Source organism: Heterodontus francisci, chromosome 30 (assembly GCF_036365525.1).
Source record: "Heterodontus francisci isolate sHetFra1 chromosome 30, sHetFra1.hap1, whole genome shotgun sequence".
Lineage (NCBI taxonomy): Eukaryota > Metazoa > Chordata > Chondrichthyes > Heterodontiformes > Heterodontidae > Heterodontus > Heterodontus francisci.
This window is the reverse complement of record NC_090400.1, coordinates 38,402,564-38,430,098: the sequence shown is the minus strand read 5'-3', so window position 1 is coordinate 38,430,098 and position 27,535 is coordinate 38,402,564. Positions and strand designations below refer to the sequence as shown.

Here is a 27,535-nt window from a genome sequence, read left to right as displayed (position 1 = left end):
ACAGTAAATTCAACCCATTTGTGGTTCCTGGTCTTGTATACTTGGTGAATGGGTGTAATTAGAGTTTGGATCAATAGTAATTCCATGTGGTTTGGAATCTAACAAATACCTCTATTGGCTTCTCTGTGGATCAATTACAAATCCATGTAGATGGGAGATAACATTTTAAAATTCAGTGTAATATACCAGCACTAGTCATTTCAGGAATTGGTTTTACTTTCATTAGTTGAATTAAATTGATGAAGAACGAGGCTTTTAACACCTTTCCATTCATGAAAAGCATGGACTGAATTCTCTTTAGAAGATTACTATAACAATTCAATCTCTCTCCGAAGGAGAAACTTCCACACACAGACATTTGGGTTAAAGTTATGCCATCTGATCCAATTCTGTCAAAGTGGCATTTGCTTGCTACTCAATTTGTCCAGCGGTGTTATGAATTAAACAATCTTAATAAGACAGCACAGGAAGCATGATTTCAATTCAAATAAACAGATAATTCAAATGAAGCAGCTTCAAATTAAGAGTTGACAGTATGTAGCAGGTATTTCTAAATAAAGGGTCCTGCCCCCACAATGGTATCGAAAATTCCAAGAATTGGAGAGCAAAAATGTTAATTGCAAAGAGATGGAAAAGCACATGGCACATATCTTTGTGAAAGCCCTTCAGTAAATTTGATCACTGCAAGAGAATAATGAGCATAGATATGTTTGTTCTTAGAATTACAGTGATAAATAAATGCACAAGTTCCCTTGACCCAGGTGAGAGAAATATCACAATCCTGCAACATATTAAAAATTTTGCAGCAAAGGCTATTTACAGTAATAGTCCAGATTTCTAGCCAAACCTTTACGTTTCCTCAAAATTGGTGTTTTGGTATTATATTGAAAAATCCAAAATCCAATTCAAGACAACTTTGGCAAAGATTTTTGAATTGGGTGAGAATAATTCAATCATTAAACATTCACACAATTGGAAATTTGTAGACCGAATCTTAAACCTAAAGAATCTGCTTTGCCAAAATTGAGCAATTTAGGTGAACGATCAAGGTCCATAGAGTGAGCAACATCAAAGGTTAATTTGTTAATGATGTGGCAGCTAGGAAGTTTTCAGCGGAAGAAGCTTGACGTCGTCTGTTCCTGCTGGTTGGAATGGATATTGTTATGGTATGTGAGTAGAGCGTGACTTGTTTGCTGTTTCATAATATCAGTCTGTTATCATGGGGCAGAGATAATGGAACGTTACCAAAAGGCTTGTTTTTGTCAGCAAGAATGTTATAACAGCAGCCATTCTGAGTGTGACTTGCTGTGAGTCTATGTATATTGGCTCCCTCTCGTGGCTATGGCCACACCCACACAGAGCATAAAAATAGAAGCTTACATAAAGAAGCACATGCTAGAATGGTGAATCCCTTGCTGTCTTTTTGATGACAATTTTACGCCACCCGAGCGAGCCAGATGGTGGCGGGGGTGGGTGGCGTAAAATTGAGAGGGAGGCTCCGGGAGGCATTCCCGACCCGCTCCTGCCTCTGCCCCACTTTACGTGGGCTGCGGGGGGCCAGAAATGGGCTGCCCGCCCCAGGCCAATCAAGGCCCTTAAGTGGCCAATTAACGGCCACTTAAGAGCCTTCACCCACCTCCATGGGTATTTTACTCATAGCAAGCAGATGTTCAGTAGACGTGAAAGGCCGCCCAGTGATACTGGGCGGCCTTTCAGCGCACCTGGGGGGAGGCCCCTGACAATCGGGCACAGGGTGCCCAATTGAGGGCTAATCCCGCTTCCCCAACCACCTTCAGGACCCGAGACGCCCCCTTCCCCCCCCCCAAACGACCACCCTTGCCTCACGGGGCCACGACCGATCTGCTTGGCGAGGCAAACCGAACTTACCTCAGTCCTGGATCCATGTCCTCGGCTGGGCTGCAGTTCCAGCAGTGGCCAACGCTCCCGGTGGTGCTGCTGGAACTAAGAGCTGCCAGCCTGATGATTGGCTAACCGGGTGGAAGTCCTGCCTCGGAACAATTAAAGCCTGGGGACCTGTAAAATGTGGGATCCCCGGGCTGGGAGGATGCAGGTTCGTCAGTGACTTTTATGTTGGTGGCCAGCACCCGTCCGCCCGTCGTAAAATCCAGCCCGATGTTAGAAGTGGCAGATTTCATTGAAAATATGAAAGTTTAGGACATTGCTGAGGTGTGGGGGCAGAGGTCTAGTAGCCTGATAGAAATTCATTGGAGAAGTGAATACAAAATTGTATTTTGCCAGATTCCGGCACCACAGCTGATGTGCTGCAACGGTAATTTAGAGACGAACTGGAAAGTTTTTATAGGATCCTGGCAAGATTTTCTGGTGGCTACAGAACTGGAAAAGAAGCCAAAGACAGTCCAGATAGCTACCCTGAGAGCTGTAATGGGTCAGGAACAGAAAAAGAGGTTGAACATGCTTGGAATGAATGAGGATGATGCAAAAGAAATAAGCAAAATAATTGACAAATTATCTGTACATTTCGCACGTGCAAAGAATGTTTTGTGTGACAGATATATTTTAGTGCTAGCCAGCTGCAAAATGAAAGTGTTGACCAGTTTGTAGTCCAGTTAGCTGAGCCCTGCAAGCTTGGAATGCTACTTGATGAGATGTTGAGAGATCGAGTGGGGCTAGGCTGTCGCGATAAACAGGCTCAAGCCAGATTATTTAGACAGCAGGTTACAGTATGTGATCTCAAGATGGCTATTGCAGTCCTTGAAGTTAGTGAGGCTGCTCATCAGCAACTCAAAGTTGTTGCAGGGCAAGAAGAGCTGCATTATAGCCATGTCAAGTTACCTTCCAAGCCTAAGATGAGGTCAGCAGGCTCCTCAAAGCAGAATTACGGCATGAAGAAACGTCAGCAAAAGACATCACACAGCCAAAGGCCCACACAAAAGAAGCCACAAGGTTTCCATCACGTGTCCCTACTGTGAAGGAAGTCATGGAAAAGGATGAGAAAAATGTCCGGCATATGGAGAGGTCTGCTGGGCATGTGACAAGGTGAACCATTTCCAGGCTGTCTGCAAAAGGAAAGCTCTATCATCATGTACAGGATGATAATGAAATGTCAGACTCAGAGGATGAGACATATACTATGGAGGAAGTCGGAGCTCTCCACATTCATGATGAAGGAAAGAAATCGACCATACCATTATTTTGTGGCAATCAAGTGATAGAGTGCCAAGTTGATACAGGAGCAACGTGCAATGTCATCTCATTCAGGCAGTTGTGTGAGGTTGACAAGATAAGACATCCAATGCTTAGCAAGACAAAGATTAGACTTTGTGATGAAACTACTATTCGTGTAAGAGGAGAGCATGATCTTTCCTGCCAACATGGGGATTATGTGCACAACATCACTTTCAAGGTAGCGGATGTGCAACAGATGCCTCTTCTGTAAGGCTAAACATCACTCCAGACGGGATTGATTACGATAATCACCCCACAGACCTGGAACAAAGTTAACCAGATGGGAGTAGAGAAGACTGCACATGATGTAATCTATGAGTATGCTGATGTTTTCGAAGGCTTAGGCTGCCTTCCAGGAGAGTATCACCTCGCCGTAGATGTCACTGTATTTCCAGTGAAGGGTGCAGCTCATAAAGTAGCTATTCCCTTGAAGGAGGAACTGAAGCAGAATATCCATGAACTTGAAGAATGGGGAATCCTTGTCAAAGTTATGCAACCAACAAAATGGATTAGCAGTGCAGTCATTGTGAAGAAGCCTAACAAACTTTGAATCTGTATTGACCCTAGGGACTTGACTAAGGTTGTAAAGCGCACGCACTACCCTATTCCCACTGTGGATGATGTCTTACCAAGGCTGTTTAAAGCTTATGTCTTCTCAGTTCTTGACGCTAAAGATGGGTTTTGGTAAGTGAAACTAGATGAAGAGAGCAGTCTTCCCACAATGTTTGCTACACCCTACAGCTGCTGCAAATGGTCACTTATGCTGTTTGGGATATCAACAACCCTGGAAGAGTTTCAGCGACACCAGCACGAAATTATTGAAGGCTTAGATGGTGTTGATGTCATTGCTGATGACTTTCTGGTATTTGGCACTGGTGACACCGACCAGGAAGTGGTAGCAGAACATGACAAGAACTTAGTTCCTGCAGAGAGCAAGAGAAGTAAACTTGAACTTGAACAGGAAGAAGCTTCAACTTTGTCACTCATCAGTGTCTTATATAGGGTACATACTGACAGAGAATGGCCTATGCCCAGATCCAGACAAAATAAAGGGCATCATTGAGATGCCAGCACCTAAAGTCAAGAAGGCAGTGCAACATCCTCTTGGGTGTGTTACATACCGGGCAAAATTCCTACTCAGATTGTCTCATGTTGCAGAGCCACTAAGAAGATTGACGGACAAAGACATTCAATTTGAGTGGCTAGAACGCCCCACTCAAACAACATGAGCTCAAACAACTTCTCACGCAAGCTCCAGCGTTGAAGTACTACATCTTGCATGAAGAGGTCACAATCCAATGTGATGCATCAAAGAAAGATCTAGGAGCCACCCTTCTTCAGAATGGCCAGCCAGTTACCCTTTGCCTCATGAGCCTTGAGCAAAGCCGAATGCAACTATGCTCAAATAGAGAAGGAATGCTTGGCCATAGTCTTCAGCTGTGAGAGGTTTGACCAGTACATACAAGGGAGGAAGATCAAGGTGCACACTGATCACAAGCCACTTGTTCCAATCTTCAGCAAAGCCATTCACAGTGCACCAAAGAGGCTTCAAAGAATGATGCTGAGATTACAGAATTACCAGCTAGATATCCTGAGAAGGAGATGTGCATAGCTGACTGGTTGAGTAGAGACTATATACATGAACCGTGTGGAAGAAAGGCTGATCCAACCTACAATAAAATTGAACAGATTAATCAAGCAGACTACCTGAGAGTGAGCGATGTAACATCCATACAGCTCCAGAAAGAGACTTTGAGGAATCAGACACTACAACCACTGACATTCATGGCAATAAATCGATGACAGAGCAGAAGTACCAGTCTCAGTTGAGAGTACTTCAATTTCAGAGAGGAGATAACAATGCAGAATAGAATTCTCTACAAGGGCATGAAAGTCACTGTGCCTAAAGCAATGCAGGCACTGATGTTGGACAGAATCCACAACAGTCACCTTGGAGTAGACGCTTGCATCAAATGAGCCAGAGATGTACTTTTCTGGCTGGGAATGGACACACCATTGAAAAGAACACTATGAATACTTAAGAACTCAGTTGAAAGAAAATGTATATCATACACCTTTATACATTTGTTCTTTGTTATTGTTCTGTGATTGGGATCACTACTATTTTACTTTTATTCTTTTTGGATGAATAATTTGGAAAAAAAAGGGAGGTGTTATGGTATGTGAGTAGAGCGTGACTTGTTTGAAATACTGTACCTTTAGGACCCAGAGTGTGACTTCACAGAGAATCACAGAATTATTACAGCACAGCAGGAGGCCATTCAGCCCATTGTGTCTACACCAGCTCTCGAAATAAGCAATTTATCTAGTACCATTCCCCCACAGCCCTGCACATTCTTCCTTTTCAACTGCTCTCAGGCATTGCTGAGCTTCAAGCTCAGGATCTCCTGTTTACTAGGCAGGTACTTTAACCAACTGAGCACATCACCAGACTTGATGGGAATTTCTGTATATTGGCTCTCTCTACTGGCTAGGACCACACCCACACAGACAGAATAAAGATGGAAGCTTACGTAAAGAAGCACATAAAATAAAAGCAAAATACAGCAGATGCTGGAAATCTGAAACAAAAACAGAAAGTGCTGGAAATACTCAGCAGGTCTGGCAGCATCTGTGGAGAGAGAAACAGAGTTTCAGGTCTGTGACCTTAGACCTAAAGATGTGCTTTAGCCATTGTCCCAAAGGACCATCGACATCTCTCCCCATTAGAGAGAGACAATTGGTGATGTATAGCTTGAGGGTCACCACTCCTCAAGCGTGGGGTAAAGTGAGGAGGCAGGCCTCCATGAACTACCATAGCCGGTATGGGGATTGAACCCACATGTTAGAATGCTGGTGACAACCAAATCAAACAGATAAGACAAGAGACTGGACAACCCAAATTCCAAGCTGAAAGCTATAGGGCTGAATTTTCACCTTCTCCAACTTCTCCAAATGTAATGTAGTTATGATTTTTCGGCTTTAAAATGATAAGGAACACCACATCATTAACAAATATTATAACATAGCTACATCCTTAAATATGTGTTTTATTCCTCAACTCACTAGGTTTGTGAAAGCAAGAAGTAACATGCTGACTCCAAGTGCTGTTTCGAGCGGTGCCTTAATCGCCTACAGATTCCCAGTTGCAACGTTTAAATGAGGCCCAGATGTCATTAAACATCCATGCAATTTCTGGGTATTTGTGCCAGACTAGTGCTGAGCCATAACCTTGCTCATATAAATCAGGCATCCAAGGGTGCTTTGTGTGCAAGTGCATGTAAAGAAGCCTATAAGAAAAGTTATTGCTGTCTTTTCAGGCCTCCTTCTCCCATCAGCACCTCATGCGGCAGCACTTCATCAGCCATCCAACGGGGGCTTAAATGTTCAGCTACTGGTCAAAAGTTAATGTTCCTGGCTCCAAAGAACCTATGGAAAAATATTGGAAAGTTTTGTAAAGTCTTTTGTCCCCATTTGCAGACACATGCACGTTGTAGCCTCAATGTTTTGATTTTACCCATCGCCCATTGATGCAGCTTTTGAAGGCTTCATTACATGCGATTTCCCTTCCTCTCCAACAAGCTTCAGTGTCAGAGTGGGAAGCTTATCCATATTATTCCCCCAAATCAGGCAAAGACACCACACTAACAGGAAGGCAGACACCAATAATACACCTCCTTTCTTTAATAATACACTGTGAAACTAATTTATTAATATCTAAAATTTTGAATTTTTGTTAATGCAGTAATATTACTCCACTTGATAATATATCATAAGCAGTACTTTATACTATGAAGAGTTTCCTGAATTAGCTCCATCAACTCGTCACATAATTGTTACAAATGAATGTTAAGAAGCACAGAATTGCATTTCCATGAATAGCATTATTTGTAACATTGAAACTAAATGATTGCTTCACGCGTTATCTATAAGAAAAATGCGCACCTAATTAACTTTTCTTTAACAAGAAGAATATGTATCCAAGTATTAGTGTGCATAGCCTTCTCTTAACAAATAGCACAATATTTCTTATTGAAGCTATTAATTATTACATACAAATTAGGTGTCACGTATAGATGTGAAAACTGCAATTTAATGTGTGGTTTTTGGAATGTTATGAAGTGTGCAATTTTAATTTTATCACCATCTGAAAAATGAAGCGGATAGTTAACTACTTCAGGTGTTATAGCTTTGCTCACAAGACCAGTGGAGCTATTTTTAACTCTACCCACCCAACGGAAACCAGCAGGTGGACTGTTAATATTGTCTGTTATTTCCCTGCCCTGGATGCTGGGAACTGACCGTTCTCAATTTTAACCTGTTCGACAGAGCATATGGTAAGGGCACCTATTCAAGGCTTTGTAGAAAATACATTATCATGATGCAAATTCTCTGTCCATAATTCTTTACACAGTTTAACATTCATTTTTTTTTTAATCAGCATGAATGAAGTGGGAAATGGAGTTGCTGCATTTTAAATGCACCTTCATTCTGTTTCAGCCAATCAGATAGAGTTAAAATCCCGCTCCCCCAAATCATCTATCACACCACAAATTCTGTGGCCAATATAGCATTATTTTTGTCAATTTTCGGAGCATGCTATTCACAACTACTCTGCTACCACAAGCAGTCCAAAAACTCTTGCCCATTTCAGTGTTTGCATTGCAAAAAACATTCATTGTTAGGATGAAGAACAAGAGTGTCTTTGATTACTATTTTCATTAATATCTTTCTGATCCTCAGACAAATGCTTTTGGCACTATTGTTTTCTAATGAGTTCTTGAATAATCATAATGCCATACATTCATATTGAAATAGGAATATTATGATACCAATTGTCTATGTCAGATCTAGAGTCATAGAGAGATACAGCACCAAAACAGGCCCTGCGGCCCACCGAGTCCGCACCGACCATCAACCACCCATTTATACTAATCCTAGATTAATTCAATTTTTCCCTCTCACATCCCCACCTTCCCTCAATTCTTCTACCACCTACCTACACTAGGGGCAAATTTTACAATGGCCAATTTTACCTATGAACCCGCATGTCTTTGGCATGTGGGAGGAAACCGGAGCACTTGGAGGAAACCCACGCGGTCACAGGGAGAACTTGCAAACTCCACACAGACAGTACCCAGAACCAAACCCGGGTCACTGGAGCTCTGAGGCTGCAGTGCTAGCCACTGCTCTGCCTTTTTCATTGGGCTCCTTTCTTGACACCTTCCCTGAAATATTGCCAGCCCTCCCACCTCTCAGCCTGTCTCCAATTAGGCTGGGAAAATTCAGTCCCTTATTATAGCTTCCATTTCCTTTCCTAGTATTGGTGTAAGACTACTCACGTTTACCTTACTCCGATTTGCCAACTCATTTAAAAACAAAATGACACTTTTTTTTGGCCGAATTGGTAGCGTTCACCATAAAATAGTGAGAGAATAATTTTTATTGTTGAAAAGGTGTTTAGAATTCAGCAATTCTAGTGCCAAGCATGATCACTGAGACCATCAAGTTGATAGTGAATCCTTCAAGCTTAGATGTTTAGTGACTTTCTTGATTATCTATTTGAAGGGTATCACCACTGTGCAGTGAGCCACTTTTGACGCCTGTCATAAGATCACAGGATAGATGACGAAGGCTATATAGCCAATCTCCGTTCATCTACCCAGTCTTAAATTGGTATTTTAAATTTGTGCCTTCTTGTCCTACAGTCATAGTTCATTTGAAGTCAGTGTTACAATTGTTAGTTCTTACTTAAGTTCAACCCAAGAAATTAGCTTCCATGTGAGCCTGGCTATGAACCATAACTTGACCTCAAGTGCAAAGTAACTGGGATAGCTGTTCACTGGAAAAACTCTTTTACTGTTGAGATATGCACTGAAGTGGTACGAATTGTGCACTGTTTATTTCTAATCTCTGTGAATTTGCAGAAAACACTAAGCTGACAGAACAGGCTAAAAACTATGAATTTGTATTTCTTATGAAGTAAAGTTACAGAGGGAAGAATGAATCAGCAGATAAACATGGGGGAGAGTTTCCTCTTTGGTTGTAATCAGTAATTTCGGCACAGATTGTACTCAAAGTTTGAAAACTTCCTTTTTCCCCCCGAGTTTCCACTCAAGCATATTTGCCTATCGCTGAACACAAAATCTGCCAAGATCCAACACCATCAGGCAGCATTTTAAAAACATAATCCTTGATATATTTAAGAGAGATAACTGAGTAAAGCTTTGATTAAAACAGCTGAAAATTGGTTTATCACAAAAAAAGCATTTTAAATCAGTGTCAATCCACCAATCGAGTGGACCAATTTAAAATGGCTGAAACTTTTACAAAATATACAAAACTATTTGTTAGTTAGATTGGGATACAGTAGAGAGTTCTTTCCTTTTGAAAATTTAAAAATCATTCAAAACCTTTCAAAACTAATACCCTTGCACCCAAAAGATCCAGCTTAATTTCTGAAGCTTCCTTGAAGGCCTCAAACGAGTGCAATTAGTGGAAACTCCTACTGGTGATTAATTCACCTTGAGGGTGCAGCCAGTTTTGTGGGTGGAGTCTGCTTGTGTAATGTTTTTAAATTGAGCACAAAAGATCACAGAAAGTTGAGTTGCGTTGAATGCAATTTGCGCTTAAAATTCTGTGATCTTTTGCACTGGTTAGGCTGATATCGGAGGAATTATGGCTTAAAATAAAACAGCGCAATCAAGCGGAAACTCCAGGCCAACAAACACTGTACTTAACTGTCTCCTATCTGTTCCAAAATTAAAACAGTTCTAACATTCTACCGTTCTTTAGGGCCGATTATCCAGCACCAGCACAGAAGTAGTATAACAGCTGTGCAGTACTTTGTTGTTACAGTTTTCAAAGGCTGTACTTGCATGATTTTGCAAGGTCAGCTCATTTGCTTAAGACTGATGAACTCTACCCAGACTGGACCTGGACCAGGAGTTGGCTGATCGTCTGGGGCAGGATGACCTGTGCTGCAGCGGCTTTTGAAGGTTTGCTTCAGTTATTTGAAGGGGAGGAGCCACTGATATTGCAAGTCTTTAAATGTAGTCTTTATTATGCAGATAAAGGCAGCAGCCAGTATGTACAAAGCAAGATCCCACAAACAGCAAATTACATGAATAAGCAGATAAGGGACACATGCTGGCCAGGGTACTGAAATAACTCCCTACTCTGCTTTAAATAGTACCATGGAATCTTTTATGTTCACTTAGAATCAGACAGCATAGAAGGAGGCCATTCGGCCCATCCTATCTGTGTTGGCTCTTTGACAGAGCTATCTAATTAATCCCGCTCACCTGATCTTTCCCCATAGCCCTGCAAATTTCTCCTTTTCAAGTATATATTCAATTTTCTTTCGAAAGTCACTGTTGAATCTGCTTTACCACACTTCCAGATCACAACAACTCACCAATGTATATTTAAAAAAATGCCTCATTTTCCTCCAGAATTTTTTGGCCAATATCGAGGTCCTTTGGTTACTGACTCTCCAGTTAGTGGAAACAGTTTCTCTCTATCTGATGGATAAAAACCCTTCAAAATCTATCTCTGCTGAAAGACCAACATTCTCTTTCTGTGGTATTTGAGCAGGTACCATCGAGATTTACAATACAGAAGGAGACCATTTGGTTCATCATGACTGAGCTGGTTCTTTGCCAGATGGGACTTCAGTTTACCATTACATCTGATGATAGCATTCACTCAGCACTGCCTGGAAGCAGAAGGCTGCTATACAGGAATCAGGGTTTTTTGCTAAATTTTGAAAATATGGAAAGCAGTCTGCAAAGTCAAGAGCTGACTGGAGGAGTCCACTATCTCCATCTCTCCTATAAATATGGTCTGTTTTTAAAAATGACCGAGGCGTTGATGTAATTAGGATTTTATTTAGGGTATGTAACACAGATGTTTATGATTTGAAATGGAATGGATCATCACAGTCATCATACCATGTTCTGGAGTTACCTTGTCTACTGCCTCCTATATTGTGTATCTCATTCAGGTTATTTTATGTACTTCTCTAAACACTACTCCATTCAAAGTTGAAGACCACATTTCCCTTGTGTTTTTTTACAACTGAGTCTTCCGATGCTAGGAATCCAACTCCTGGCTGTTCTCTGCACTGCACGAGGATTGGCACGTCTCCCTTACAGCTTAATGACCAAAAGCATGCAGAATACTCAAAGGTGTGATCCGCATGGTTCAATTATGACTTGCTCTGAGCTTCACTCGACCTTTTGGCTGTATAGTTCAGCATTTGAAATGGGATAGTCCTAGATGAATGCAGGTGAACATAAAGAGTTTAGGTATCTAGGTACATAATCATTAAAAGCCAACTTGCAGATTCAAAATGTCATTGAGGGTATTTAGAAACATGGAGAAAGAGCTGGAAATTGTGATTTCAAATGTTAAGTGCTGGCATAGCCAACGAAATGCCTAAGCTGATTGAGGTCTGTCCCTACTGTATTTTTTTTTGTTGAATTGCTACTTTGCTTTCATTGGGCATATTAAACATCAAGTTTATATGCATTTCTAGATTACTTACACCTGCAAAGCTGTTTTCCAAAAATAAGGGCTTTTAAAGTGATAGTTAAAGCTTAATCAGGGTGATCAATAGCTACTGCAAAGGTGGATTATGATGTGGCATGTTTTGAAGCCAAGGACGGAATTAGACAGAAAAGATCAGTAGGGTGTGCTCATTTGCAAGGATGTGCAATTACACTAAAATGACCCTGAATCTTTTTTCAGTTGGCTGAAGTCTGGTGTGAATTGTGATCAAAAGGGGGTCTCTCAGCTGGTGTCAATGACTGACAAGTTCATTGCTCTTTAACATACCCATGAAGGCTTCCATGGGGTCTAAAAAACTCCTATACCGAGTCGGTATTGAGATCATTGCCTCAAGTTCAGTAAAATTGAGAGGGGGGTGTTGTGCTCCACATATAGAGTCGTACAGCATGGAAACAGGCCCTTTGGCCCACCGCGTCCATGCCGAGCATAATGCCTATCAATACTAATCACACCTGCCTGCATCAATTCCATATCCCTCTATGCCTTGCTCATTCAAGTACCTGTCCAGATGCCTCTTAAATGTTGCTACTGTTCCTGCCTCCACCACCTCCTGTGGCAGCTCATTCCAGATATCCACTATTCTTTGTGTGAAAAATTTACCCCTTTCATCCCCTTTAAACCTCCTCCCTCTCACCTTAAATCTATGCCCTCTAGTTTTAATCACCCCTACCATGGGAAACAGACTCTGGCTATCTACCCTATCGATGCCTCTCATAATTTTATATACCTCTATTGTGTCCCCTCTCAGCCTCCTTTGCTCCAGGGAAAACAGACCCAGCCGATCCAATCACTCTTAATAACTCATGCCCTCCAAACCAGGCAACATCCTTGTGAATCTTTTCTGCACCCATTCTAGCTTAATCTCATCTTTCCTGTAGTGCAGCGACCAGAACTGCACACAGTACTCCAAATGCGGCCTAACCAACGTTATGTACAACTGTAACATGATGTCCCAACTCTTGTACTCAATGCCTCAGCCGATGAAGGCAAGCATGCCATACACCTTCTTCACCACCCTGTCTACCTGTGTTATCACTTTCAGGGAACTATGTACTTGCACCCCAAGGTCTCTCTGCTCAACAACACTCCCCAGGGCCCTGCCATTCACTGTATATGCCCTGCCCTGGTTTAACTTCCCAAAATGCATCACTTCGCACTTGTCTGCATTAAATTCCATTTGTCAATCCCTTGCCCACTTTCCCAGTTTATCTACATCCTGTTGTAACCTTAGACAACCATCTTCACTGTCCACTGTACCACCAATTTTGGTGTCATCTGCAAACTTACTGATCATGCCCCCTACATTCACATCCAAGTCATTAATATATATAATAAACAACAGAGGGCCCAGCACTGATCCCTGCGGCACACCACTGGTCACCGGCCTCCAATCTGAAAAACAACCCTCCATTACCACCCTCTGCCTCCTATCACCAAGCCAATTTTGTATCCAATTTGCTAACTCACCCTGGATCCCATGTTTGAACCTTCTGGACCAGCCTACCATGCGGGACCTTGTCAAAGGCCTTGCTAAAGTCCATGTAGACAACGTCCATCGCCCTGCCCTCGTCAATCTTCTTGGTCACCTCCTTGAAAAACTCAATCAAATTTGTGAGACATGATTTCCCACTCACAAAGCCATGCTGACTATCCCTAATCAGACCATGCCTTTCCAAATGCATATAAATCCTGTCTCTCAGAATCCCTTCCAATAACTTTCCCACCACTGATGTAAGGCTCACCATCATGTAGTTCCCTGGCTTATCCCTGCTGCCCTTCTTAAATAAAGGCACAACATTAGCTATCCTCCAGTCTTCCAGTACCTCACCATGGCTAACGATGATACAAAAATCTCTGCCAGGGCCCAGCAATCTCCTCCCTTGCTTCCCATAGCATTCTAGGATACACCTGGTCAGGCCCTGGGGATTAATGTACTTCAAAACCTCCAACACCTCCTCCTTTGTAAAGTTGAAATGCTCCAGGATATCGCTCCCTTGAACTCATTAGCTTCCATGACCTTCTCCACAGTAAATACAGACGAGAAGTATTCATTTAAGACCTCGCCCATTTCCCGTGGCTCCACACATAGATTGCCACACTGATCCTTAAGGGGACCTACTCTCTCCCTAGCTACCCTTTTACTCTTAATATACTTATAGAATCTTTTAAGATTCTCCTTTATCTTATCTGCCAGGGAAATCTCATGGCCCCTTTTCGCCCTCCTAATTTTATTTCTTAAGTATAGTCCGACATCCCCTATACTCCTCAAGGGACTCGCTTGATCCCAGCTGCCTATACCTGACGTATGCCTCCTTCTTTGTCCTGACTAGACCCTCAATATCCCTCGTCAACCAAGCTTCCCTAAACTTGCCAGCCTTGCCCTTCAATCTAACAGGAACATGCCGGCCCTGAACTCTTCCTATCTCACTTTTAAAAGCCTCCCACTTGCTAGACGTCCCTTTACCTGTAAACAGCCTCTCCCATTCAACTTTTGAGAGTTCCTGTTTGATGCCATCGAAATTAGCCTTCCCCCAATTTAGGACTTCAACCTGAGGACCAGTCCTATCCTTTTCCTAACTATCTTGAAGCTAATAGAGTTATGGTCACTGGTCCCAAAGTGCTCCCCCACTGACACATCAACCACCTTTCCAGCCTCATTTCATAAGAGGAGGTCGAGTGTAGCCCCTTCTCTAGTAGGGCCATCCACATACTGCTTCAGAAAACTATCCTGGACACACAACAAATTCTTCCCCATCTGATCCGTCAGCACTAAGGCAGTCCCAGTCAATATTAGGGAAGTCAAAATCACCTACTATTACAACCCTATAATTCCTACACCTATCTGTGATTTCCCTACATATATGCTCCTCCACTTCCCTCTGACTACTGGGGGGCCTGTAGTATAATCCCATCAAAGTGATCCCCCCTTTCTTATTTCGAAGTTCTACCCATATGGCCTCGCTGGACATTCCCCCCAGGATATCCTCTCTAAGCACTCCCGTGATGTCCTCCCTAATCAATAGTGCTACTCCTCCTCCTCTCTTACCTCCACCTCTGTCACGCCGGAAGCATCGGTACCCTGGAACATTGAGCTGCCAGCCCTGCCCATCCCTCAACCACGTTTCCATAATAGCTATAATATCACAATCCCATGTATCGATCCATGCTTTGAGTTCATCTGCCTTACCTGTAAGGCTTCTTGCATTAGAGTAAATGCAGTTTAGCCTACCAGACCTTCCACGCTCCCTGTCCTGCCCCTGCCCGGCCTGCCTACTGGACTTGCTCGCTTTAACCTCTACATTTGCCTCAACTATCTCATCGGAGAGACTGCTACTTTGGATCCCACTCCCCCCTGCAAGACTAGTTTAAACCCTCCCGAGTAGTACTAGCAAGCCTACCCGCAAGGATATTGGTCCCCTTCCAGTTTAGATGCAACCCGATCTTCTTGTACAGGTCACCTCTGTACCAGAAGAGATCCCAATGATCCAAGTAGCTGAAGCCCTCCCTCCTACACCAGCTCTTCAGCCATGCATTCATTTGCCTTATCCTCCTATTCCTACCCTCACTAGCTCGTGGCACAGGGAGTAATCCTGAGATTACAACCCTAGAGGTCCTGCTTTTTAACCTTCTGCCTAACTCCCTATATTCAGTTTGCAGGACCTCATCTCTCTTCTTGCCTATGTCGTTAGTACCAATATGGACCACGACCTCTGGCTGCTCACTCTCTCCTTTCAGAATGTCCTGCAGCCGCTCCGAGACATCCTTGACCCTAGCACAAGGGAGGCAACATACCATCCTGGAGTCTCTTTTGTGGCCACAGAAATGCCTATCTGCACTCCTTATGATCGAATCCCCTATCACTATAGCTCTTCCACCCCTTTTCCTCCTCTGCTGTGCAGCAGAGCCCTCTGTGGTGCCATGAACATGGCTGTTGCTGCTTTCCCTGGGAGGTCATCCCCCCCCCACCCCCAACAGTATCCAAAGCAGTATATCTGTTTGAGAGGAGGATGCCACAGGGGACTGCTGCACTACCTGCCTGCGCCTACTACTCTGTCTGCTTGGTCACCCATCTTTTTTCTGCCTGTGCAGCCATTACCTGCGGGTGACCACCTCACTAAACGTGCTATTCACGACGTCCTCAGCATCGCGGATGCTCCACAGTGAATCCAACTGCAGTTCCGTAATGCGGGTAGCCAGTAGCTGCAGTTGGATACACTTCCTGCACACATGGTCGTCAGGGAAGGTCTTACTGAACCAGTTTGATGGGAGGGACTGGACTCTGCACAGCATTGTCTAACTAATTGCACAGCAGCTGTTCTGGATGGGATTCTTGCTGAACTCGGAAAAGCTGCTTCAGATCAGACGGACAGAATTGCAATTGATTCATCTTGGCGCTGCCCTTCTGAGGTAGTGAACATGCCTTTTTGAGGCATGCATAACCTTTGTATTCCAGAGTACATTTGTGATTTTTACAAGCAAGAAGGAGGACCTTACTCAGCTTGCAAGTTACCAAGGAATTTAGTTCATGTCATTGGCTTTTTAGGTGGTTCTTCAGGTACAAAAAACAATGTGTTTGGAGGCTATGGTGTATTCAGAAAGGAAAAGGCTGGTTTCTGCTTTCTTGAGGAATGTGTAAAAGAAAGGCTTGCATTTATAGAGAAACTTTAATGACTTCTGGACACCCCAAAAGTGCATCACAGCTAAAATGTGCTTTTTGGAGTGTAGTCACTGCATTAATTTTTTTCCTTTATTTGGGTAAGGGTTGTGAGCATTTATTGACTGTCCCAAACTGCCCTTGAAAAGGTGGTGGTGAGCTGCCTTACTGCAGTCCATTTAGTGCAGGTTTTTGACCCTACGCCAGTGAAAGAACAGTGATATAGTTCCAACTCAGGATGGTGGGTGGCTTGTAATTTGCAGGTGGTCATGTTCCCATGCGGCTGCTGCCCTTGTCCTAGGTGATAGAAGTCGAGGGTTTGGAAGGTGCTGTCGAAGGGGGCTTGGTGAGTTGCTGCAGTGCATCTTGTAGATGGTACACACTGCTGCCACTTTGAGCTGGTGGTGGAGGGAGTGAATGTTTAAGGTATTGGATGGGGTACCCATCAATAGGGCTGCTTTGTCCTGGATGGTGTTGAGCTTCTTGAGTTTTGTCAGAGCTGCACTCATCCAGGCAAGTGGAGAGTATTCCAACACACTCCCGACTTGTGCCTTCTCGATGGTAGATAGGCTTTGGGGAGTCAGTAGGTGAGTTACTCGCTGCAGAATTCTCAGCCTCTGATCTGCTCTTGTAGCCACAGTATTTATAAGACTGGTCCAGTTGAGTTTCTGGGCATTGATAACCCCAGGATGTTGATGGTAAGGAATTCAGTGATGGTAATGTTGTTGGATGTCAAGGGGAGATGTTTAGATTCTCTCTTGTTGGAGATGGTCATTGCCTGGCACTTGTGTCGCGAATGCTGCTTGCTACTTATCGGCCCAAGCCTGAATGCTGCACGCTGGCACGGACTGAAGGGTTGTGAATGGAACTGAATACTTTGCAATCATCGAGCATCTCCACTTCTGACCTAATGTAGGAAATGTGATAATAATGTGCACACAGCAAGGTCCCACTAACATCAATAGGTGTAAAATAGGTTGTGGTGTTATTCGAAATTATACAACATGGTAAAGCTCAAGGATAGGCTCGTGTAACTCACTCGGGAATATTGGGAGTTATGGGAGCGCATGTCCAAATTTTGGATTTTATCTAGGATGCATACTCCCGTTCCAAAGTCCATGTAATGGTGGATGCGAGGCTCACGGAACCACTTTCTCATTGTCATTTAATGTCTTAATCAATGATGATATTGCAGGGACAGTATCTGTGGTAAGAGCTTCTGAAGGTATTCTGGCACTCCTTTTTCTGCTGATATTGTGTTGTTGGTGGGCTCATCTGGATATCCGATATGCTCACCATATTGAACAATGGGCTAACAATTGAGCTTTGGTGGTTGAAACCAGGAGGGGATCTCTGAAGTGTTGCTGGAGATTAGAGGGGGCATCAGTTGCTATTGTTGATTTGTATCATCATCTGGTGACCTTGATGAATGTCAACCTTAAGTCTGGACACAGTTCTTCAAGATCACTTTAGAAGGAGAAAAGGGCATTTTGATCATTAATGTTAAGTTTGTGGCATATAAGGTATAGCTCCAAACTATTCTCCTCATGCTTCATAACCCTTAGGCGTGCAACATGAGGATTTCATACAACTTATGTGCAATAGATTTGTACCAAGAAAGGCAGCTGGCTGCGACGATTAAAGGCTCCAGTCTACACCAATCTGTCACTCAGTACTCTGGAAGGGAAGTCGGCCCCGCTCTTGGTATGCTTCATAGCCCAAAGCTCCATAGATGAATATTTGGACTAAGTTTAATCGGTCTGGTACAAGACACTGGATCTGGGCATCTAGAAAAGTGCAAGGTGTCCTGTGTTAATCCTTGCATCAAGCTGAAGGCAGATTCCATTGTGTAGTTGGTGATGAAACTCTGAGACATGGGGCTACAGCTGTTGAAAGTCATTACTTGGAGCCTGGGCTTATTTCTTAAGGTTTTTATAGTCCACTTGGATGCCACTTCTTTTTAAAAGATGAAGGAAGTTAGCCAAGTAGGATCTTCCCCTTTTGAATTCTTGATGACTGATATTTATTAGATTATTGTATAATCATAGAGAGATACAGCACTGAAACAGGCCCTTTGGCCCACTGAATCTGCGCTGACCATCAACCACCCATTTATACTAATCCTACATTAATCCCATTTCCCTCTCACATCCCCACCTTCCCTCAATTTTCCTACCACCTACCTACACTAGCAGCAATTCACAACAGCCAATTTACCTAACGACCCAGAAGTCTTTGGCATGTGGGAGGAAACCCACATAGTCACAGAGAGAGCTTGCAAACTCTGCACAGGCAGTACCCGGAACCGAATCTGGGTTGCTGGAGCTATGAGGCTGTGGTGCTAACCACTGTGCCACCCAAGGTAATCCCAAAGGTAACCCCCAAGTTTGCTTCTGAAGAACCAATTCAGTAACTTTACCCACTATCAGCATCAAGTACTGTCAGATCAGGTATAGAACAAACCTAATGTACAAATAACGTTCCCTCTATTCTGCCTCCATAATCTACCTAAATCCAAAACTCAGTAGGACCTCCCTTCATGCTGAACTCTCCATCAATTTTAAATTTACTTGGCACAGAAGGTACCTTAAGGCATGTCTGAGTGAGAGTGCCAAATCACATTTCATTCTGTACTTTTCTTTTTAATGCCTTGGATCTGAGCCCACTAGTATTTAAGTGCAAATTGCCAAACTCATTTCATGTAGAATCCTTTCTGCTGGCAGAGAAGAGGGTTATTCTAATAGACTGGGCTAGATCCCAGGTCTCAGAGGTGAAAGGAGAGTGCAACAACCCAGTATTTCTAACTAGTACTATTGAAAATATTGGCTCTGTTCTTAGTGGTGTTATAGAGAGACAACAAATACACACAGCTGATGGGTGAGAAGTAATACCACTGTAGTATTCATCTGTGTTCAGGTTCCAATTCTGTATAATCTGCGATAACTTCTCTGCAATTTTTAGAGGAAGGATATTATATAATTTATCTAACAAAAGCATTCTAATCCAATATAGGGTTTAAAAAAATGTATATATATCATTTATATAGTGCCTTCTCATGTAGGCCAAACAACAGCTAGCATTTGTATAGCACCTTTAACATATAAAGTCTTAGGGCAGAAATGTTCTCACTGTAGTCTCATGTCTTTTTAACCTTCTCAGTTTCAACTGTCGCTCAGTTGGTAGCACTTTGATCTCTGAGTCCAGAAGGTTGTGTCTTCAAGTCCCATTTCAGGACTTAAGTAGAAAAATCTCGGCTGATACTCCAGTGCTGTACTGTTGGAGGTGATGTCTTTGGGATGAGATATTAAACCAAGGCCCTATATGCCCCCTCAGTTAAACCATTATGAAGAAGAGCAGGGGAATTATCCCTGGTGTCCTGGCAATATTTATCCCTCAAACAAAGTCATAAAAAGAGATTATCTGGTCATTATCATGTTGCTGTTTCTGGGAGCTTGCTGTGTGCAAATTGGCTGCTGCATTTCCTACTATACAAAGTATCTGTACTTAAAAAAAAAACCTACCTCATTGGCTGTAAAGTGCTTTGGGAGGTCCCATGGCTGTGAAAGATGCTATATAAATGCAAGTCTTTCTTTCTTGCAGAGCTCTGCTGCTTGACTACCTGTGTATTTGTTTCCAAATAAACTGACTGATTGGCGTTAACTCCAACTTTTCCTATTAGGTGGGAAATGAATTAGTCACCCATTTTACACAATGCTCGATTTTTTTTTTTCCTTTTCATAGAACTATTAAAATTGACGCCACTCTTCATGTATACGAGATTCTGCTTTTATTCCTGAAAGCTAAACAGTCAGGAAAAAAAAGCAAAATGCTTCCAGCACAGTGGGTAAAACCAAAACTCCGTGCTTGATTCTGGGATGGTAGCCAGTGACGTTTACAAAGTTGAGGTCACAGACATGTGCTGGATGCAGCCAAAAAGGATGGCTTTAATTTTGTTGACATTTGATGATCTTTTGGTTCATCCAGGTCTTGATTTTGGAAAGGTAGTTGGAGAATGGAGTAACAGCAAACCATTGGAGAATGCAGGGGTGGGGATGGGGGTGGTGGGAGTTATGACCACATATATGGACATTAACCCCATGCTTCTTAATGAGAGAAAGAAAACCATAGTTTTGGTCACAGAATAGCTGTTGTGACTTTAACCACTGCAGCCTCAGCACTGTGAACAGGGTCAAAGACAGACTGGAGCATTTTGAATAAGCAGTGTTGAGAGAGATGGGTATAGTTGTTTGACGCTGATGTGCTGCAGGATTATGAAGAGAAAGGCAAGATATGGAAATAGGGCTGTGGTTGGAGAGAGTGGAGATTAATGTAAAGGTTTCTTGATAACAGAGCAGTCTTGAAGGAGTACCAGAAGATAGAGACAAAACATTAGCACTGTTTTGTGCTGAGGAAGTAAAGTTGGGCTATCAGGAACTGGGATGGAAGGAATCAAGAAAATTCAGACGTGCTAAATACTTTTACGAACAGGATGCTATTGGGGATCATATCTTGTAAGTATAAAAATAAAATGTTGTACACTACACAAAACCATCCCCATTAGACATTGGAAAAATAAAGTATAAGTTAAGCATCGCTTGAAATGGAAGATGTAAACAGTGGAATGTGAATGAGAGAATTTAGTAGAAAAGCTAGAAACAACTGAAGTAACGAAGTTGCTGAAGTCAATGTTCAGACAAGAAAACTGAAAGTATTCAGGAGGAAGATATAATACTTTTGCTAACTTCCTTATTGGGCATTCTGGCTAGAAGCACTGGGATTATTGGTCATGAAATGATGAATCTGCAATGTCTTAGTTTATTCCAATTTAAGTGAATGGATGAAAAATTGGGCCTGCGATTTCCTGAGTCATGCTCACTGTGAAAGCCACTCCTTGCTGAGAGTGACTGGCTAGGGAAATTGGCCCTCCTGTTCCTGGCTTTGGTTGGAATTGACCATGGAAAGCACAGAGTAAGAATGAGAATGAGGAGAGTTGAAGTGAAATCAGAATTACACCTATATACAGAACATGGATGTTCAGCAAAGTGTCACTTAATCTGTTTCTTCTTCAAAAGAACAGAGATCCCACTGTAAACAGCTAATATAGTAAAATAGAGGAGGTACACTGAAATTGCTGATTAACATAGAAGTAATGTTTGGGGTCCAGGACAACGGTCTGTAAAGAAATGAATGGACAGGTATTGGATAAACTGGCAATAGCTGAAATCTAGATGATCAAATGCACTATGTAAATATTATGTATAAAATCAATACTTATGCAAATGAGGGTATGGATAATTCTTTTGGGCCTCCTTATCTCGAGAGACAATGGATACGCGCCTGGAGGTGGTCAGTGGTTTGTGAAGCAGCGCCTGGAGTGGCTATAAAGGCCAATTCTGGAGTGACAGGCTCTTCCACAGGTGCTGCAGAGAAATTTGTTTGTTGGGGCTGTTGCACAGTTGGCTCTCCCCTTGCGCCTCTGTCTTTTTTCCTGCCAACTACTAAGTCTCTTCGACTCGCCACAATTTAGCCCTGTCTTTATGGCTGCCCGCCAGCTCTGGCGAATGCTGGCAACTGACTCCCACGACTTGTGATCAATGTCACACGATTTCATGTCACGTTTGCAGACGTCTTTATAACGGAGACATGGACGGCCGGTGGGTCTGATACCAGTGGCGAGCTCGCTGTACAATGTGTCTTTGGGGATCCTGCCATCTTCCATGCGGCTCACATGGCCAAGCCATCTCAAGCGCCGCTGACTCAGTAGTGTGTATAAGCTGGGGGTGTTGGCCGCTTCAAGGACTTCTGTGTTGGAGATATAGTCCTGCCACCTGATGCCAAGTATTCTCCGAAGGCAGCGAAGATGGAATGAATTGAGACGTCGCTCTTGGCTGGCATACGTTGTCCAGGCCTCGCTGCCGTAGAGCAAGGTACTGAGGACACAGGCCTGATACACTCGGACTTTTGTGTTCCGTGTCAGTGCGCCATTTTCCCACACTCTCTTGGCCAGTCTGGACATAGCAGTGGAAGCCTTACCCATGCGCTTGTTGATTTCTGCATCTAGAGACAGGTTACTGGTGATAGTTGAGCCTAGGTAGGTGAACTCTTGAACCACTTCCAGAGCGTGGTCGCCAATATTGATGGATGGAGCATTTCTGACATCCTGCCCCATGATGTTCGTTTTCTTGAGGCTGATGGTTAGGCCAAATTCATTGCAGGCAGACGCAAACCTGTCGATGAGACTCTGCAGGCATTCTTCAGTGTGAGATGTTAAAGCAGCATCGTCAGCAAAGAGGAGTTCTCTGATGAGGACTTTCCGTACTTTGGACTTCGCTCTTAGATGGGCAAGGTTGAACAACCTGCCCCCTGATCTTGTGTGGAGGAAAATTCCTTCTTCAGAGGATTTGAACGCATGTGAAAGCAGCAGGGAGAAGAAAATCCCAAAAAGTGTGGGTGCGAGAACACAGCCCTGTTTCACACCACTCAGGATAGGAAAGGGCTCTGATGAGGAGCCACCATGTTGAATTGTGCCTTTCATATTGTCATGGAATGAGGTGATGATACTTAGTAGCTTTGGTGGACATCCGATCTTTTCTAGTAGTCTGAAGAGACCACGTCTGCTGACGAGGTCAAAGGCTTTGGTGAGATCAATGAAAGCAATGTAGAGGGGCATCTGTTGTTCACGGCATTTCTCCTGTATCTGACGAAGGGAGAACAGCATGTCAATAGTCGATCTCTCTGCACGAAAGCCACACTGTGCCTCAGGGTAGACGCGCTCGGCCAGCTTCTGGAGCCTGTTCAGAGCGACTCGAGCAAAGACTTTCCCCACTATGCTGAGCAGGGAGATTCCACGGTAGTTGTTGCAGTCACCGCGGTCACCTTTGTTTTTATAGAGGGTGATGATGTTGGCATCGCGCATGTCCTGGCCTCAATGCAGCCCAGCCTCTACCAGTCATGGATGAGCTGGACATACAGCCAACCAAATCGGAACTCAGTGATGCCATTGATTCCCTAGCCAGCGGAAAAGCCCCTGGGAAGGACAGCATTACCCCTGAAATAATCAAGAGTGCCAAGCCTGCTATACTCTCAGCACTACATGAACTGCTATGCCTGTGCTGGGACGAGGGAGCAGTACCCCAGGACATGCGCGATGCCAACATCATCACCCTCTATGGATAATTACTAAGCCAGATTTGAAGTCATCTTGTTTGAGCTGATTTTGATTTGAAAGATATGAATCATTTCTTCAGTTTGTCTGATGCATTTGATGACCTGTCTCATTAGGAAGGTAATGCTGGTCATGTGTAGGGGTCATTTTGCCATTTGACCTACTCTGTGCTGTAGATGGTATATCGGTAGTAATGTGGTAATTTCTTGGTCCAAAGCCTCTTAAGCATTTGCTCAACAATAGTTTTTTTTCATAAAATTTGAAAAATACAAAAGAGTTCAAATTTGACATTACATAAAGTGCAATACAGATCAGTTTCTTTCAATCCAGTACGAGGTGCCTCATTACACTTATCATTACAGGTTATATTTGCAATGTACATTTACATTCCATGCCAAACATTCTCTGGTGTGTACAGCCTGAGGGATTTTACTCAGTTTCCAGCCCCGCAGTATACTATGGCAGGAAGGCCTTACTCAAGGATGGGTTGCATCATGCTCTAAATGGACCCTTGATACCACAATGTTAAGTGCTAGCTTAAGGGAATTCCTTTGGCTTTTCTCACAGCACCCGGTTCACTAGATGCAGAAATGGAGAGGCCTGTAATGGGATTATTGATTAGGAAGTGCCTCTCCAGAACACAAACAATATGAGAATCTTGCTGGTGTACTTGTATTTACCTAGTATACCAAGTTTATTGAAATAAAATGTTAAGATGGAATAATATTCATCATTTAAATTCACTAAATTAGGCATAGGACCTGTCTCCTTATCAGTCTTCACCATTATCACTGAAATCATTTGGCAAACATTTGTTGTAATGAATTACCTTAGTGATTTTAATGAGCTTAGACATGCTGATATTTTAGTTGTTCATGGCATTTTCTTTGTCTTGAATGATGAGTTGAACTGGATAATAAATAGAGATGCTTTTTTGTGTGAGTTGTGAACAAAGGTGAACTTGTTTGTTTCTTATATATACATTATCTGACATCGATACATTTGTGGGGGGGGAAAAATGTTGCCTAGTTTAGGGAAATGCATCCCGCAGTGGCCAATTATGAGCTTATGCGAGAAAGTGGTTGGTAATTTATCCCCTAGAGGCTAATGATCAAAAATATCTTTGGCTTAGCTTTTAAATCCAACACTAATGTGTGTGGAGGTGTTGCTTCTGCATATAGATGGGATTCAAAGTGAAGCTGTTTCAGTAACTTGTGCGGAAGTTGAAACCTTTCACCAACTATCTTTTGTGTAGCTAATCAGAAGTGGCGTGGTGATGGCACATTGCAATCTATCAGCAGAATAAAAGAAAATGTTGAAATCTCTAGTGTGAATTAAAATGTATAAATACATGCACTATTTTTAGCAGCGACATGATTTTAATGAACCTGAATCATCCAATTCCTTCATTAACATGAATTTCTGGGTGCCTCTGGCATGATGTGCAAATGTCAGTAATGCACAGGAAATCGTATGCTGAGTGCTTCTTGGTGTTCTTAAAAACCTTTTGGAATGCACACAATAGTTGAAAGCTTTGAGAGCTTAATTTGGAAGTGCTGAAGTCTTCGAAAACTCTCCGGTTGTTGCACATAGCCTTGCTTAAATGATTATATCTGGGGTAACTGCATTAAATCTCCATTAATTGTCTATAGTTCTGAAAACAGTGATCAGTTTAGACAGTGACGCTGAAAGACATTGGTGTCTGATCCATTCAGGTTCTGTAAATGGGCAATCTTTCCAATGGTGTCCTCGATACCTGATGTCAGCCACAGTTAAAATCAAGACATTTACTCAGCTGTATATTTTCACACTGAGCTTGGGCTGCATGAAAGACTTGCGACAAAAACTGGACTGTTTTGGAAACCCAAAATTCAGAGAAGATCAGACAAGGAAATACTGAGTTAAATAGTTATTTCCTCAAAATTTTAGACAACTGGTGATGTATTTCTAAAATAACAATTTAGGAAGCGTTGAAGTTTTAGTTTTATTCGGGTACAAGCTTTCTAAACAAAGATCTTGAAATGAATTGATTAAAATGAATAGGTTTCACCTATAGTGTGGCTGTGTTTTCTGACAGTGTGATACACCTTATTGGTTACATTACTCTGCAGACTCCTTGCAATTTGCGGGGAAAAATGTGAGCACATTTGAAAAGCATGGAAAAGAACAGAAATGGGCCATTCAGCCCATTCAGCCCATTCAGCCTGCTAGTCATTTGTAAGCCATGGCAGCTCTTAATATTTTTAATCCCAATTTACATAATGGTACATAGTATCTGGCACAGAAATAGTCCATTCAGCCCAATAAGTCTATGCTGGTATTTATGCTTTATACAAAACTCCTCCCACCATAGAGGCCTGCTTTAGGTCGGGAAAAAGAACCCGAACCGAACCACAGCGGACCCGAGCCAGACCCGTCCCGGCCTGACCCGAACCCGCCACTACTCGACCCGACCATCCGTTTACTTACCTTCCTGACACCGAACCTGCAGCACATGTGCGATGACGTCATAGTGACGTCACTCGCTCACTGCGCAGACTCAGTTTCGTCCCAGCCTCCCAGCTCAGGTAAGATTTTTAATACTTACCAGCAGAGCAATTACCCTGTGTGTCCGATCCAACCCGAACCCGATACATGTCATCTCACTCTATAAAATCATCCTTCCATTCCTTTCACCCTTATATACCTATCTAGCTGCTTCTTAAATGCAACTGTGCTATTCATCTCAAATACTCCAAGTATTTCCAAGTAACAAGTTCCACATTATAACTGCTCTCTGAATAAAGAAGCTTCTCCTGAATTTCTAATTGGATTTGTTAGTGACTATCTTCTATTTGTGGCCCCAGTTTTGGGCTCCCCACAAGTGATTACATCTTCTCTACATCAACCCTACCAAACTCCTTCACAATTTAAAGTCCTTTTTGATTGTTTCATACTTTCAATTCCCAAATAAGTCTCTCTAAGTTGCTTTGAAACATCTTATCTTGCTTTGCACCTGTGGCCTTCAGAGAACTCAGGATTTCACATTCTCACAATGCTTTGATGAATTCTTTTCTGTAAACTGCCTCCGTTTTAATTTTGAGATTATGGAGGCAGTTTTCTTCTGCATGGTATATTAGGCATGATATGGGCTGTGTGTCCCCTCTGACCCCTCGATGGGCCTCCTGTTGTTGCCAACCAATTTTGGTGAATGAGTCTCATTTAAAGCTGTCAGTGCGAATTGTACTACTTATAGGCAGCTTGCTGTTTGGGAAGAGAGGAAATCTGATGGGTCTACTGCTTCTTTAAGCCAGCTTGTACCTCTGAAGAGGGAGGTGTAGTGATCATTGGTGAGTGTGGAAACTGCTTTGTGGAGTGCAATGTCAATGGCTGGCAGCATCATTCCAAGGATCTAGTTGCAGTGCCAATGTAAGAGTACTCTTCATACATCTCTTGCTCTGAATCTGGTCTTGCAACACCACATCTCTCCCATATTGACTAGTCCTTCCTTGCTGAACAACCCTCTCTTCCAAACACACTAGGAAAGTTTGCTATATAACTCCTTCTGCTTACACTCTCACACTCAACACCTGCTACTGCTTCAAAACTGGCACAGGGAACAGTCTGCTTTTATTTTGTTTGGACTTGGAATAATTCACACATTTTTGTTAAGTTCTTTGATACTTCACACTGTATAAATTTCTTTCAGCCAAAGACTTTCCATTCTTGCTGTTGCTTCCTCGCAGCATGCACATTATGTTAAGCTCCCTCACATATCCTTGCAACCATTTCACGTACCACGCACTAACCCACTCCATTTTTCTTGCAAGACAACCTTGCACGTAATATGGGCTGATTCAGAACTGGGGGAGGTGCAGCCACATTGCAAACTCTCACTCTGAGTGAGCACGCTGTAATCAATATCATTGGCAGAGGGAGGACACACATCGGCGGGACGT

General features: G+C 42.9%; 1 long non-coding RNA gene across 1 annotated transcript in view; it reads left to right on the top strand.

Moving 5' to 3' along the window:
* The first annotated feature begins 1,110 nt into the window (after positions 1-1,110).
* Positions 1,111-27,535, top strand: part of LOC137346508 (uncharacterized) — a 39,801-nt gene continuing 13,376 nt past the window's right edge. The window contains exon 1 of the long non-coding RNA XR_010968722.1: positions 1,111-1,166. This is a non-coding gene — a long non-coding RNA (uncharacterized lncRNA). The remainder of the gene's footprint in view (positions 1,167-27,535) is intronic.